The sequence below is a fragment of the Schistocerca americana genome, chromosome 4 (genome assembly GCF_021461395.2).
Source record: "Schistocerca americana isolate TAMUIC-IGC-003095 chromosome 4, iqSchAmer2.1, whole genome shotgun sequence".
Taxonomy (NCBI): Eukaryota; Metazoa; Arthropoda; class Insecta; order Orthoptera; family Acrididae; genus Schistocerca; species Schistocerca americana.
In genome coordinates this window covers 145,633,075-145,648,299 of record NC_060122.1, presented here as the reverse complement: position 1 = coordinate 145,648,299, position 15,225 = coordinate 145,633,075, and positions in this window count along the sequence as shown.

The window sequence follows — 15,225 nt, the reverse complement described above, 5'->3', positions numbered from 1 at the left end:
CGAAACCCTTTTTCCGTCAAGACACATGTTTGATTTGAGACAGTCAACAGATAAGTAACAGCAGAGTTTCCTCTTCTGTTTCTACCTTCCAATGAACACACATAAAAAAAAAGTTTTGCATCATCCAGGTTTGCAGATTTCCTGAAGATAGACTTTGACTGTGGGTATTGTACTACAGACACAGTCACTTTAACTGTTCCGAGATGACACTAACCCCGCCCAAAGATGTAAACAACCATGCATTAGTAGCGCCTGTTAGACGGAGGTTGTCAGACAGTCGATCAATTCCAGTCATTCCACCAGGAAGGAGGTACACGGCTCCTGTTGTCTGTAGCTCAACCATGCCTAGACGGTCTACACCGCCGTTTGATCGCGTCCGCATTGTTACTTTGAGCCAGGAAGGGCTCTCAACAAGGGAAGTGTGCAGGCATCTCGGAGTGAGCCAAATGATGTTGTTCAGACATGGAGAAGATGCAGAGAGACGGGAACTGTCGATGACATGCCTCACCCAGACCACCCAAGAGCTACTGCTGCAGTGGAATACCTACGGATTATGAGTCGGAGGAACCCTGACAGCAACGCCACCATGTTGAATAATACTTTTCGTGCAGCCACAGGACGTCGTGTTATGACTCAAGCTGTGTGCAATAGGCTGCATTATGCGCAACTTCACTCCCGACGTCCATGGCGAGGTCCATCTCTGCAACCACGACACCATGCAGTGCGGTACAGATGGGCCCAACAACATGCCCAATGGACAGCTCAGGATTGTCATCACGTTCTCTTCACCTATGACTGTCCCATACGCCTTCAACCAGACAATCGTCGCAGACTTGTTTGGAGGCAACCCGGTCACGCTGAACGTCTCAGACACACTGTACAGCGAGTGCAGCAAGGTGGAGGTTTCCTGCTGCTTTCGGATGGCATTATGGGGGGCTGACGTACGCCGCTGGTGGTCATGAAAGGCGCGGTACGGCAATACGATACGTGACTGCCATACTCCGACCGATACTGGAACCATATCGGCAGCACATTGGCATTCGTCTTCATGGACGACAATTTGCCCCCCTCCCCCCTCCCCCATCGCAAACATCTTGTGAATGACTAATGACTTCCTTCAGGGTAACGACATCGCTGGACTAGAGTGGCCAGCATATTCTCCAGACATGAACCGTATCGAACATGCCTGGGATAGATTGAAAAGGGCTGTTTATGGACGACGTGACCCACCAACCACTCTGAGGGATCTGCGCCGAATCGCCGTTAAGGTGGTGGTGGTGGTGGTTAGTGTTTAACGTCCCGTCGACAACGAGGTCATTAGAGACGGAGCGCATGCTCGGGTTAGGGAAGGATTAGGAAGGAAATCGGCCATGCCCATTCAAAGGAACCATCCCGGCATTTGCCTGAAACGATTTAGGGAAATCACGGAAAATCTAAATCAGGATGGCTGGAGACGGGATTGAGCCGTCGTCCTCCCGAATGCGAGTCCAGTGTGCTAACCACTGCGCCACCTCGCTCGGTCGCCGTTAAGGAGTGGGACAATCTGGACCAACAGTGCCTTGATGAACTTGTGGATAGTATGCCATGACGAACACTGGAATGCATCAATGCAAGAGGACGTGCTACTGGGTATTAGAGGTACCCGTGTGTACAGCAATCTGGACCACCACGTCTGAAGGTTTCGCTGTATGGTGGTGCAACATGCAATGTGTGGTTTTCATGAGCAATCAAAAGGGCAGAACTGATGTTTATGTTGATCTGTACTCCAATTTTCTTTACAGGTTCCGGAACTCTCGAAACCAAGGTGATGCAAAACTTTTTTAATATGTGTAGAAGTGATGTCTGCATGCGCGCTTGACTATAATTTTCCTCTTTCTTACTGACGCTGTACGTAACGGAACTGGGAGCCCGTAAACGGTGAGCAAAGAAACATAACAATGCTGACGATGAAGTGCACTGGTAAGGCAACATTTTTCGAACAACTAATAACACAGACCCTGGGGATCCGCTGGGCGAAAGAAGGAAGGAGGGGACGGGTTACATGCCTACTCTCGCCTCTCCTCTTCACAGTCGCCCTTCTCAGATGTCCGCAATAACTGTCATTTTCTGTATTGGCGTCAGTTGATGAGCAGGGGGCCGAATTCGGAAGAGCCATACTTGTCTCGAAGGAAATCCAAACTACAGATGAAAACAACGAGATAGTGCATGATACGTTACTGGGTGATCGGCGACTGAAAGCGTAACAAATAGCTGACGCAACAGGTATGTCAAAATCTGCAGAGTTAACTACGAGACAGCTTTGTGTGAGATGAGTGCTGACTTTGTTCAATGTTGATTGAAGGCATACACGAAAACATAATTCGCAGTAAAGAGATGGCCAGTGATTTCTTGTGCCCTGAAAGAAATTCTTCTTATTAACTGCCTTGCAAAGGGCAAAACAAAACAAAAAAGGAAATAGTGCACATACGCTAATCAGCAGAAACATTATGAGCACTGTCCACCGCGACTTTGGATTCCACCTGGTGGAGCTGAGCTGTAACAAAAGTAATTAAGCGGAGAAGACACGGGAGGGAAACACCATAGAGAAGATATGACCCTCCTATGCGAAAATCCATTGAGATAAGCGACTCTGAGCAAGGGGAAATTATCATTACGCAGAACCTGTGGACGAGTATCTCGAAAACGGCGAAGCTGGTCGAATGTTCACCTACTACTGTCGTGAGCATCTACGGAAAGAGATAAAATGACAGTGAAATTACCACTGGGCGCTAAACGGTTGGACGTCCACGTCTTTCCTCGGAACTCGGTCTTCTGAGGCTTTTCTGCGCTGTAAAGTAGGATACATGGTGATCTGCGGCATGATGGTGCACATACAAGTGTTTCGGAGCACATCGTACATAGTTGAACATTGAGCTCCGCAGCAAATCATCACTACGTGTTCACATGTTAACACAACGTCATCGTCAATTACGATTATACTGGGTACGGGACCATCAGGATTCGACCGTCGATCAATGGAATCATTTCGGCTCTTCGGGTGAATCACATCTTTGCTACACTAGGCCGATGGTCGTCCCCACAAACGCCAGCACCGGGCTGAAAGGCGGCTCGCCACGGTCTCCGGCTGGTGGCAGATATTATTATGCAATGGGAGACATACTCCTGCGCTTGCGCGCGACATGTGGAAGTAATCCAAGACACGCTGACAACTGCGAATCACCTGCATCCCTTCACGCTACATTTGCATTACATCCACACTCTGCAAGCCAGCCGGCCGAAGTGGCCGTGCGGTTAAAGGCGCTGCAGTCTGGAACCGCAAGACCGCTACGTCGCAGGTTCGAATCCTGCCTTGGGCATGGATGTTTGTGATGTCCTTAGGTTAGTTAGGTTTAACTAGTTCTAAGTTCTAGGGGACTAATGACCTCAGCAGTTGAGTCCCATAGTGCTCAGAGCCATTTGAACCATTTGAATTCCGCAAGCCACCTGATGGTGTGTGGTGGAGGGTACCTTGAGTACCTCTATCGGTTCTCCCTTCTACTCCAGTCTCTTATTTTCGTTGAAAGAAAGATTGTCGGTATGCCTCTGTGTGGGCTCTAATCTCTCTGATTTTATCCTCATGGTCTCTTCGCGAGATATACGTAGAAGGGAGCAATATACTGCTTGACTCCTCGGTGAAGGTACGTTCTCGAAACTTCAACGAAAGCCCGTACCGAGCTACTGAGCGTTTCTCTTGCAGAGCCTTCCACTGGAGTTTATCTATCATCTCCGTAACGTTTTCGCGATTAATAACTGATCCTGTAACGAAGTGCGCTGCTCTCCGTTGGATCTTCTCTATCTCTTCTATCAACCCTATCTGGTACGGATCCCACACCGGTGAGCATTATTCAAGCAGTGGGCGAATAAGTGTACTGTAACCTACTTCCTTCGTTTTCAGACTCCATTTCCTTAGGATTCTTCCAACGAATCTCAGTTTGGCATCTGCTTTACCGACGACTAATTTTAGGGACGCTTGATGTCTTTCCCGATGGCGATGTCTCAGCTGTATAATTGCCCGTGTGTCGGAGCCAGAACAGCGCTACAGTGGTTTGAGAAGCATTATCGTGAACTCACGTTGATGTCTCTGCGACCAAAGTCGCCCTGATGTAAATTCTAAGGAACCCATCTGGGTTGCTATCGGGTGCCATTAACGCGTACGCAGATCGGAGGCCCTTATATTTACGCGAATTACATGACCTGTGACTAGACATGTAATGCCACTTACCCCCGCAAACCTACCTACAAACTGTCGAATCACTGATACGCAAAATCAATGATATATTTATTTCTTTCAAAGACGGATAAACAGGCTATTAAGCAGGTGGTCATACCGTTTTGGCTCGTCAGTGTATCTTCTGGATCGGCCATATGAAACAGCCCGCGAAAGTAGCCTTGGAACACGATAGAAGAAACAGAAGAAGAACAAGAACAAGAAGAACTTTTCATCAGGACGATTCACTTGCCCGTAAAACATTTCTGGCAATGGAAAAAGTGACGAATTTAAGCGTCACCACGCATCCCCCCTTGCCGTGTACGCTGCAGACGTCCATTAGATATTATTCACCATTGTCCATGTCTAAGGTCGTCCGGAGCCCTTCATTTGCCAGTGTTTTGGGTAATGACCTCAAAATGGCTCTGAGCACTATGGGACTTAACATCTGAGGTCATCAGTCTCCTAGAACTTAGAACTACTTAAACCTAACTAACCTAAGGACGTCACACACGTCCATGCCCGAGGCAGGATTCGAACCGGCGACCGCAGCGGTCGCGCGGTTCAGGACTGAAGCGCCTAGAACCGTTCGGTCACAGCTGCCGGCGCTAATGCCCTACAGCTACAACCACACACTACGAACCGCTCTGAAGTGCACGGCAAAGGGTACGGCCTACATTCCATTGTACCTGTTATTAGAGCTTTTTTTCCGTTCCATGCACGAGTGCCAGCAAGATGATTTCTTAATTGTCTTTGTGCGTGTCATAATTAATCTAATCTTATTCTCACCATCCCTATGGGAGCGATATATTGGTAGTTGTTGTTTGTTCCTATAGTCATCATTTAAAGCCAGCTCTTTAAATTTGGTTAGTAGACTTTGTCGAGTAAATTATGTCGGTCTTAGAGAGTCAGCCAATTCCTTCCTTTAAACTTTTCAGTGACAGTCTCCCGCGGGTCAAACAAACCTGTGGCCTTTCGTACTGCCTTTCTCTCTATACGTTCAATATCCCCTGCTAGACCTGTTTGGTAGGGGCCCCAGAAACTTTAGGAATACCTGCTTTGTAGACTGATTGCATTTCCTTCGTATTCTACCAATAAACCGAGATCTGCTACCTGCCTTACGAATGGCCCCATTTGATCGATCTATCCCATGTCCCTATTACGTGTTACACCCGGTATTTGTATAAGTTTACGGATTCCAACTGTGACTCATTAATATTATATTCATAGGAAAAAGTGCACGGTTTTACATTTTTGAACATTTACAGTAAGCTGCCAATCATTGCACCACTTTGAAATCTTATTGACGTCTAACTGAATATTTCAACAGCTACGTTCACACTGTATTTCATTGCAGATAACTGCATCATCTGCGAATAGAGTGAGGTTACTATCAGTATTGTCCGCAATATCATTAATATACAACATGAACGGCAAGGAACGCAACACGCTTCCCTGGTGTAACCCGAAGTTTCTTCCACGTTCGTCGACGACTCTCCACCCAAGATAACATGCAGCGTCTTCCATACCAAGAAATCCACAGTACAGTCACATATTTCACTTTAGTGCAACACATACACATATAACAAAAAACCACGTACACACACAAAAAAGCACTCTCACAATGAATGACACTTTGACACATAACAAAACACACGCACACAAGCACATGCGCGCACGCACGCTCACACACGCACACACACACACACACACACACACACACACACACACACACTCACACACACACACAAAACTAATCTGAAAATATATCAAACCACATAAACAACACAAACAAAAGACGAACGATGAACAGAGAGCATCAGCTGACAACACTACGCAATGTAAACACACACAAGTCCCACACACCATGAAAGGAGCAAGTGAATGTTGTAACAAATGTGAGTGAAAAAACGCCGGAAATCAGCTATCTTGAGTATGGGGACCGAGTAAACACACATGGATTACCAACAGTGGAAATCGTTATTAATACCAAACAATAATTTAACCTCATGGAACTTTTGCTGGAAAAGTTGTTTCCAATCTGAAAAAACAAGAACAAAAGTGGAAAAACATAACAAAGAAACATATTGCTAACTTCTACATAATGCATTTATTATACACAGGGTGTTTCGCAATTCGTGTCACTCGCTCCCAGAGGTTGTAGAGTCGACTTAGTAGATCAAAGCTTACATAGGAACCCATGTCCGGAAACGTCAACCAGCAACACTACAGATCGTCAAAGTTACAAGCTCCGGGGCCTGTTAAGTGTATGTACGAGTATATACAGAATGATTCTGTGGTGATGCGCAACATTGCCAAGTAGGAATGGCTAGACAACAAATGTAAGGATTTAGAAGCATTTATCACTAGGAGAAAAATAGATCCCGCCTGTAGGAAAATTAAAGAGGAATTTTGAAAAAGAAAAGCAGCTGTATGAATATCAAGAACTCAGACAGAAAATCAGTCTTAAGCACAGAAGGGAAAACTGAAAGGTGGAGGGAGTATATAGAGGGTATATGCAAAGGCAATATTATAGGAATGGAAGAGGAAGTAGATGAAGAAAAGATGAGAGATATGATAATGCAAGAAGAATTTGACAGAACCTAAGTCGAAGCAAGACTCCGTGCGTACACACCATTCCATCAGAACCACTGATAGCCTTAGGAGAACAAACCATGAAAAAAAAACCTTCCATCTCGTGAGCAAGATGTATGAGAAAGACGAAATACACTCAGACTTCAACAAGAATACAATAATTTCAATTCCAAAGAATGCAAGTGCTGACAGGTGTGAATGTTATCGAACAACAAGTTTAATCAATCACGACTGCAAAATACTAACAAGAATTCTTTACAGAAGAATGAATAAACCCACTTTTATAGGTTTTGTAGACTTAGAGAAAGCTTTTGACAATGTTGACTGGAATACACTCTTTAAAATTCTGAGGCTAGCGGGGGTAAAATACATGGAGCGAAATGCTATTTACAATTTGTACAGAAACAAGATGGCAGTTATAAAGAGTCGAGGGGCATGAAAGGAAAGCGGTGGTTGAGAAGGGAGTAAGACAAGGTTGTAGCCTATCCTCATCTTATTCAACCTGTGCATTGAGCAGACAATAAACGAAACAAAAGAAAAATTTAGACAAGCAATTAATATCCAGGGAGAAGAAATAAAAACTTTGAGGTTTGTCGATGACATTGTAATTCTGTCTGAGACAGCAAAGGCCTTGGAAGAGCAGTTGAACGGAATGGACAGTATCTTGAAAGGAGGATATAAGACGAGCATCAAACAAAAGCAAGACGAGGATAAAGGAATGTACTCGTATTCGTATTAAAGTAGGTGACAAACATGGAGGACCTTTAAAACAAGGTACTCAGAACACCTGAGAGCCCTAAAAAGTTACAGCATCCACAGCACATTTGCTGACAGTCTAATAGCCCATAACCACCACCGAACTATAATAGCAACAGATTTAAAAATACTGAAATCAAATCATAGCATACACCACAAACTAACAATAGCAGTGACCTTCCACAAACAGAGGACAGCAGCAGAAGGCAAACAAGTTTTAAATGAAAACGCTACACTCTGTAAAGGCACTCTGTTTAACACATTAAACATACTTTACAGAAAAGGCAACACAAACACCTGAAGGACTTACAATCACACATACACACACGCGCGCGCGCGCGCGCGCGCTCTTTCACGCACAGAGAGAGGAAGAAGAAGACAAAAGCAAACAAAATTCAAATTCGCCTCCAAACTCTACCAGGAACAACAATATAGTGCTCACCGCGTTTTGAGAAGTGACAAGCCTTGTGTAAAACCGAAATATCACAAGGTACAATTAATATTTGTGCGCAGTGCCCTCAGAACGCAAAAGAAGAAGTATCATTCACTCCAAAAGGCGAGTAATAACAAATATATACGTAAAGCTCTTTGCCACACCAAAACCACGTTTTTTTTACAAGTCAATGGCTGTATTATCTCGCTTGTAAAATTCACAGTTACTACATTTGTTTTGCAGATGACAAGCTATCAGTGCAGGACACCGTACATATGGTGCTGAAAAACCATATAATGTAAAATCGTGGTAAGAACAAAAACTGTCTTTAGGCCTCACTTTATTAAATCAGTTACAACCTAAAATATGTTCACTTTTTACAGTTTTCAATAAACAAAACCTACTGATGGTGACACAGAGGTGCCGAAACACGTTTGGGTAACAAGAGAAAAAAGAGAGTTTTCGCGTAAAAAGAGGAACCTATATTCAATAATTGGAACTAAAAGCCCGGAAAAAAATACAAGAGTTGCAAATCCTAAAGATAAAGATAATACCGACAACGAAGCCTGTTAAGTAATAATTACGTTATTACTTTGTAACGAACCACCCTAGACCACGGGTCCTTATACCGAAATATTCAGAAAGTATCCCTGAAGAACCTTCGAGACATTCCCGGTGGAGTTCTAGTTCACCCTGTATAGGTGGTCTCTTCTCCCATTTAGAGCGCTACATGTACGCGTCCTTAAAAACGTGAAAACAATTTTCTTTACGAAAATAATTATACATTTACATACGTACTCTGCAAACCACCGTGAAATGCATGGCAGAGGATATTTCCCACTATACCAGTTATTAAAGTTTCTTAAAGTGTCATTCACATGTGGAGCCTGGAAAGAATGATTGCTTTGCATCATTAGGCGCCGTAATTAGTCTAAATCTGTCCTCGTGATCCCTACAGGACAGATGCGTAAAGAATTCATCATTTAAAGCTGGTTCTTGAAACTTACTAACTAGGCCTTCTCGGTGTAATTTACCTCCATCTTCAAGCATCTGTCAGTTCAGTTTCATCAGCATCGCAGTGACACTTGTCAAACAAGTATGCAACCATTAATGCTCCCTTTCTCTTCGTTGAATATCCCCTGTCGGTCCTGTTAGTTACGGATCCCAAACAACTGAGCAGTATTCCAGGATGGGTCGCACGAGTGTTTTGTAAGCAATCTACTTCGCAGACTGATTGTATTTTCCTCTTATCCTACCAATGAACCGAAGTCTGTCACCTGCTTTACATTCGACTGAGCATATGTCGTCGTTCTATTTCATGTCCCTGCAAAGTGTTACTCCCAGATATTTGTATGAGTTGACCGACTGCACATTTGACTCGTTGGTATTGTAGCCATAGGATACCACGTTGTTTTCGTTTTGTGAAATGCACAGCTTTGCATATCTGAACACGTAAAACAAGTTGTAAATCTTGTCACCGAGTCCAGATCTTATCGAGATCTAACTACATTTGTGCATGGTTTTTTCAGATAGTACCTCATTATAGAGAACTACATCATCTGCGAAAAGTCTGAGGTTACCAAAATATTATCTACATGGTCATTACTATACAGTATCAACAACAGGGCTCCCAACACACTTTCCTGATGCACACTCGAAGCTACTCTTACATCAGTTGAAGACTCGCCAGCCAAGACAACTTGCTGCGCCCTCACTACCAAAAACATCCGCAATCCAATGACAAATTTCAGCTGATAACCGATACGATCGTATTTTTGAAAATGAGCGTAGATGTGGTACTGAGTCAAATGCTTTTCTGAAATTGGAGAAGTACTGCATCTACCTGACTGCCTTGATCCACGGGTTTCAGGATGTTTGAGAAAATACTGCGAATTGGATTTCACAAGGTCGACGACTTCGGAATTCATGCTGTTGGCACGGAGGAGATATCTCATTACGGTTAAGCTCAGAGTATGTTCTAAGATTCTAGAAGAAAAGAATCTCAACGATATAGGACGTTAGATATATAGTTCGCTTCTGATACGCTTCTTGTAGATGGGTATGACCTGCGCTAACTTCCAACCATCGGCCACTGTATTTTGTTCGAGGGATGTATAATAAATTCTTGTTAAAAGGGGGTTCACTCAAGCGGGAATCTGGTACAGATGCGTGTGTGTGAAAAACAAAACGTAAGTGAAACACTATGTAAATAGACACACACACACACAAACACACACACACACACACACACACACACACACACACACACACACACCACACATAGAATTAATTAATTTCAGGCATAGAAATAATAATTTTCAAATCGTGATTTTGGGTTAAACAACTTACCTACTTTAAGGGGTAAGTGATTGCAGATGACAAATTGTGGAACAAAACAGTCACTGTAGAAACACAACACACCAGGAAAACCACACCATGTGGTAAAAAGGTACGAATCCATAATTTATGTGTTTATTCAAATATATGTAATTGCGATTTAAAAAATAAGGGTTACATGAATACAAACAGTAAAGAACATTCTTTATCCTTAACAGGTGAAAAATAAAAGCCCACTGCAGATGCTGCAACTGCAATGAAACATCATTAGGTTAAAAAACTAAATTGTGTTTTACTAAAGGCGGACCCTATCCAAAAACATAGGTAAATCTGTCAAATTTCAGTTACAAGATATATCACGCAAATCTAAAGGCTGTCAATTCAATTAAGTATCCAGGGATAAGAGTTACGAACAACTTTAATTGGAACGATCTCTTAGACAATGTTGTGGCGGAGGCGAACCAAAGGAGGCGTTTTATTGGCAGAATACTTAGAAGATGCTCTCGGCTGCGGAAACGTTTTTTTGAGTCACACCTTCATAGGGAGAAACGACCATCGTTATAAAACAAGAGAAATTAGAGCTCGCACGGAAGATTTAGACGTTCTTTCCCGCACGCTGTTCGTGAATGAAACAGAAGAGAAATGTCTCGATGAAACCCCTGCCAGGCACTTAAGCGTGAATTCCAGGGTAATCTTGTAGATGTGGGCGTAAATACGCATCATAAAAGAAGGAAATGTAGGATATGAACTTTAAAATAAGTAGAAACAGTGCCATATGCATATGTAAAGCGTTACGCAGACAATTGGTGTCGTTGGCGCTCTTACTCTTCCGCCGGCAGTAGGATATTTTGTTGACGTTGGTCATTTGCCTGGCGGCGTGGACGTGGTTCGGACAGGGTGGAGCCGCACCCCACTGTGGACGGAGGGGGTGAGTGAGCGAGGACTTGTAGTGCAGGTACGCCGTGACGTAGTCAGCAGGTAGTTCCCGGGTATTACTGGGCGCAAAATTTCACAGATTTATGGTTGGGTGCAAATTGCACTAGGTGAGGTTCTCATATATCCGTGAACATCAGAGTACGTGGCTTAATCTAACCTTGGGAATTTTTGGATTATAGTCGAATTGATTGACCTTCGTTCGTATAAAGGCCGTTGTTTCGAATCAGCTGTGCTTAACTGATCATGATGTAGGTTGCTGAGGGTAACGTGTTGAATTCTGCTCAACTCCAGGTTACTAATCCTCAAAAAGTTCTTATTAAAGCCCGTTCATTGTCACATAAGAAGAAACATGTGAATCACAAATTCTTTCTGATTTACAATCGACCTTACAGGATCCGACGTATACCGCATGATAATTGCGTAGGAGTTGAAACTCCGTATACCAAGAAAAGTACAGGATTACACCACATTTCTCATGTACAACCGTTTACAGAGAAATAATTTGCCTTATGACTCAGTCTTTGCTATAACATTTTTCACTTGTACATCTACATCTACATGGATACTCTGCAAATCACATTTAAGTGCCTGGCAGAGGGTTCATCGAACCACCTTCGCAATTCTCTATTATTCCAATCTCTTATAGCGCGCAGAAAGAAAGAACACCTATATCTTTCCGTACAAGCTTTGATTTCCCTTATTTTATCGTCGTGATCGTTCCTCCCTATGTAGGTCGGTGTTAACAACATATTTTCGCATTCGGAGGAGAAGGTTCGTGATTGGAATTTCGAGAGAAGATTCCGACGCAACAAAAAACGCCTTTCTTTTAATGATGTCCAGCCCAAATCCTGTATCATTCGTGTGACTCTCTCTCCCATATTCCTCGATGATACAAAACGTGCTGCCTTTTTTTGAACTTTTTCGGTGTACTCCGTCAGTTCTATCTGGTAAGGATCCAACACCGCGCAGCAGTATTCTAAAAGAGGACGGACAAGCGTAGTGTAGGCAGCCTCCTTAGTAGATCTGTTGCATTTTCTAAGTGTCCTGCCAATAAAACGCAGTTACGATTACGCTTTGCCACATTTATGAACTGTTAACAACTAACTCTTTAATTATTATTTTTTCAAACAGTAACCTACAGAATTTTCCCTGACAAAGACAACTCAAACTTAACCTATTCCTTTATTACTCACAATATACAAGCCCAACGCAATCTGACTGCTATACATTGACAACATGACTTCCAATAATTAATACAAAGTAATGGCCTTGAATTGCAAGAAATCCAAAAAATAATAAAAACCCAAAAATACGAAATTGAAGAAACATCAAACTACCTCCAACTCTGTTAATTGGCTGAACTCATTTCAGTTACAAATCCCGATAGAGGAAACCACATTTTTTTATTTTATAGGTCACTTACCTCACAGAAAATATTTATAACACGAAATACAGCAATTACAGCAAATAGCAACAATGGCCAGCAATAAAAAAGTTTCTAACTACTGTAGCCTCTAACTACTAGGAGGCATATGGTTAGCACAAAGAAAGATTTTGTTGTAGAGCAAACAATGTATTTAGAAAACTTTACCTTATTCATGTAGCATCCAGTTCCAAAATTATATAGTTGTCAATAATTCCACTACCCAAACATTATCAACAACATCTATCATCATACATTTCCTTGCATATTTTCCTATAAACACATCATTTCAACTGTCTTTAGATTGCGTGTCCTATCAACATAGAGACTCACTAAGAAAATCATCTCCATAGACTTTCCTATCCGCTCACTAACTGCTAGTCCATCCAACCACAGAATTTCTTGCCATGCAGAGCGCTGTCAACGATATTAGCACAGTCTATGGCGCTGCCAACATACAAGCTGGCTACTTACAGTTGTTGTGGGTAACGTGTTTGAATTCTGCTCAACCCAAGGTTACTAGTCCCTCATAAAGTTTACGATTGTAGTTGTTAGTGCCAGTTCGCATTTCCAGCCAACCTTGTATTGTCAGTTCAGGATATAAAACAGGACATTTGTACTTATTTTGTACATGACATACCGCTGGAGATTATAATTGTGAATAACTAGTGCATAAACTATAAATCATGTCTTCCGTTGAATGAAGTATCGAGCAGTAAAATTTATAATGGTTTACTAACAATATAACATTTTCCTCCTTTAGTGTCTTAGGCTTAAAAGGTAGTGCACGTCTGAGGTCTTCGTCTGTTTTTCGCAGGCGCGAGCTGTTGTTTCACTTCTTTTGAGGTCAGTGTCTGGTCAGTTTTAGAGCTGTTCTTCGAATTATTTTGTAAACACTATTTGGTCACTTTGTGTATGTCGGACAGTGGCGTAGATACTAGGATAACTCTAATTTTATAAGAAATTCAAAGACAATAAGATACGCCTTATGTTATGCTACAGCGCTTAAATTTCTGTCAAAGTATGGAAGCTGTCAAAAGTCTAATCTGGAAGTTGGTTGGTTGGTTGTTTGGGGAAGGAGACCAGACAGTGTGGTCATCGGTCTCATCGGATTAGGGAAGGATGTCGGCCGTGCCCTTTCAGAGGAACCATCCCGGCATTTGCCTGGAGTGATTTAGGGAAATCACAATCTGGAAGTCCCTGGTGCTTAAAAGACATGGCATTGCGCTAAATTGTTTCATTAAATAGTTGAATATTTGTAAGTTGTGTTGAGACCAGCCGTTTTTTAATGAAATTTTAAAGCAAGTTGTTTGTTTATAAAGTTAACGCTCTATTTTTTGTTGGATTTAAGTGGTAAAGTATTCAGTAGATGTTATTATGAAGTATACATTTAACAAAATTACCTTTTCAATTTTTTTTATTTTCGAAAGATAATTGGGATTGTCAGTCACGTTACTTGTAACTGTACAAGCTGTGAACAGGAAATTACAGCTTCTGGGAAAATTTAAAAAAAATGCTTTTTGAAATAAATGTTATTTTTCGTGGGCTAATCAGACAGGAATCTACAGTTTCTAATTAATCCGTTCTCTATAAACGTTCCAGTTCATTTGAAAGGACACAGCCTGTTTCCTTCAGGATCATCCTCCAATCTTTATTTATGTACAAAATATTTGATCAGGTGATCATTCGCAACTGAGGAACATCTTAATAAAATAAAAAAGTCCGCTGCAGTTGCCAGTAGTATCTGTTTATTGCACGACCGGTTTCGAAGCTAAATATTCATCTTCAGGTGCCATCAGTAATTCTGGGTACATAAATGTGCGGCGGTCGAGCCAGTCAGTCATAAGGGGTCACACTCACGTCAAACAAACGCACGGAGGCGACCGCGGGGTTCAACTAGGCAGCACGACACGGAATGAGTACGCCTGATCGACCCAACCGCCATACATTTATGTTTCCATAATTATTTGGTGACACCTGAAGATGAAGCTTTTGGCTTCGAAACCGGTCGGCCAATAAACGGAAATTACTGGCAACTGAAGTGAATCATTTATTCTATTAACTTAAATCGTGCTCTTCTACCGTATCTTCCTTCGTCGTCAGCGTTGTCGTTGTTGCCGTGAGGCACCGTTATACCAAGTGGAAAGGCGCGTCGATCTTAGAGCATGAGATATGGTAACCTTAAGTCATTGACAACACACAACGGTCACGGTAGCACCTGATTCCAGAATAGTTGCAGTAATTAGGATCTACAAACTTCCCCCTGTTGACCAGGTCCCCAAAACTTAACTCGTAACGAGATCCCTTCGATGCAAATTGTCATAACGATCGTCTATAAAGGCTTCGTACAACGATAAGAAGTGTTACAGTTATGGAATAATAACAGATACGACCAAAATGTCTTGTTTCTTCTGTTTTATTTAACGTAACTTTGTTCACAGTTTTATTTCGCATTCACCACTCATTCACACTCTGATGTGGAGTATATGCGAGTGCCTG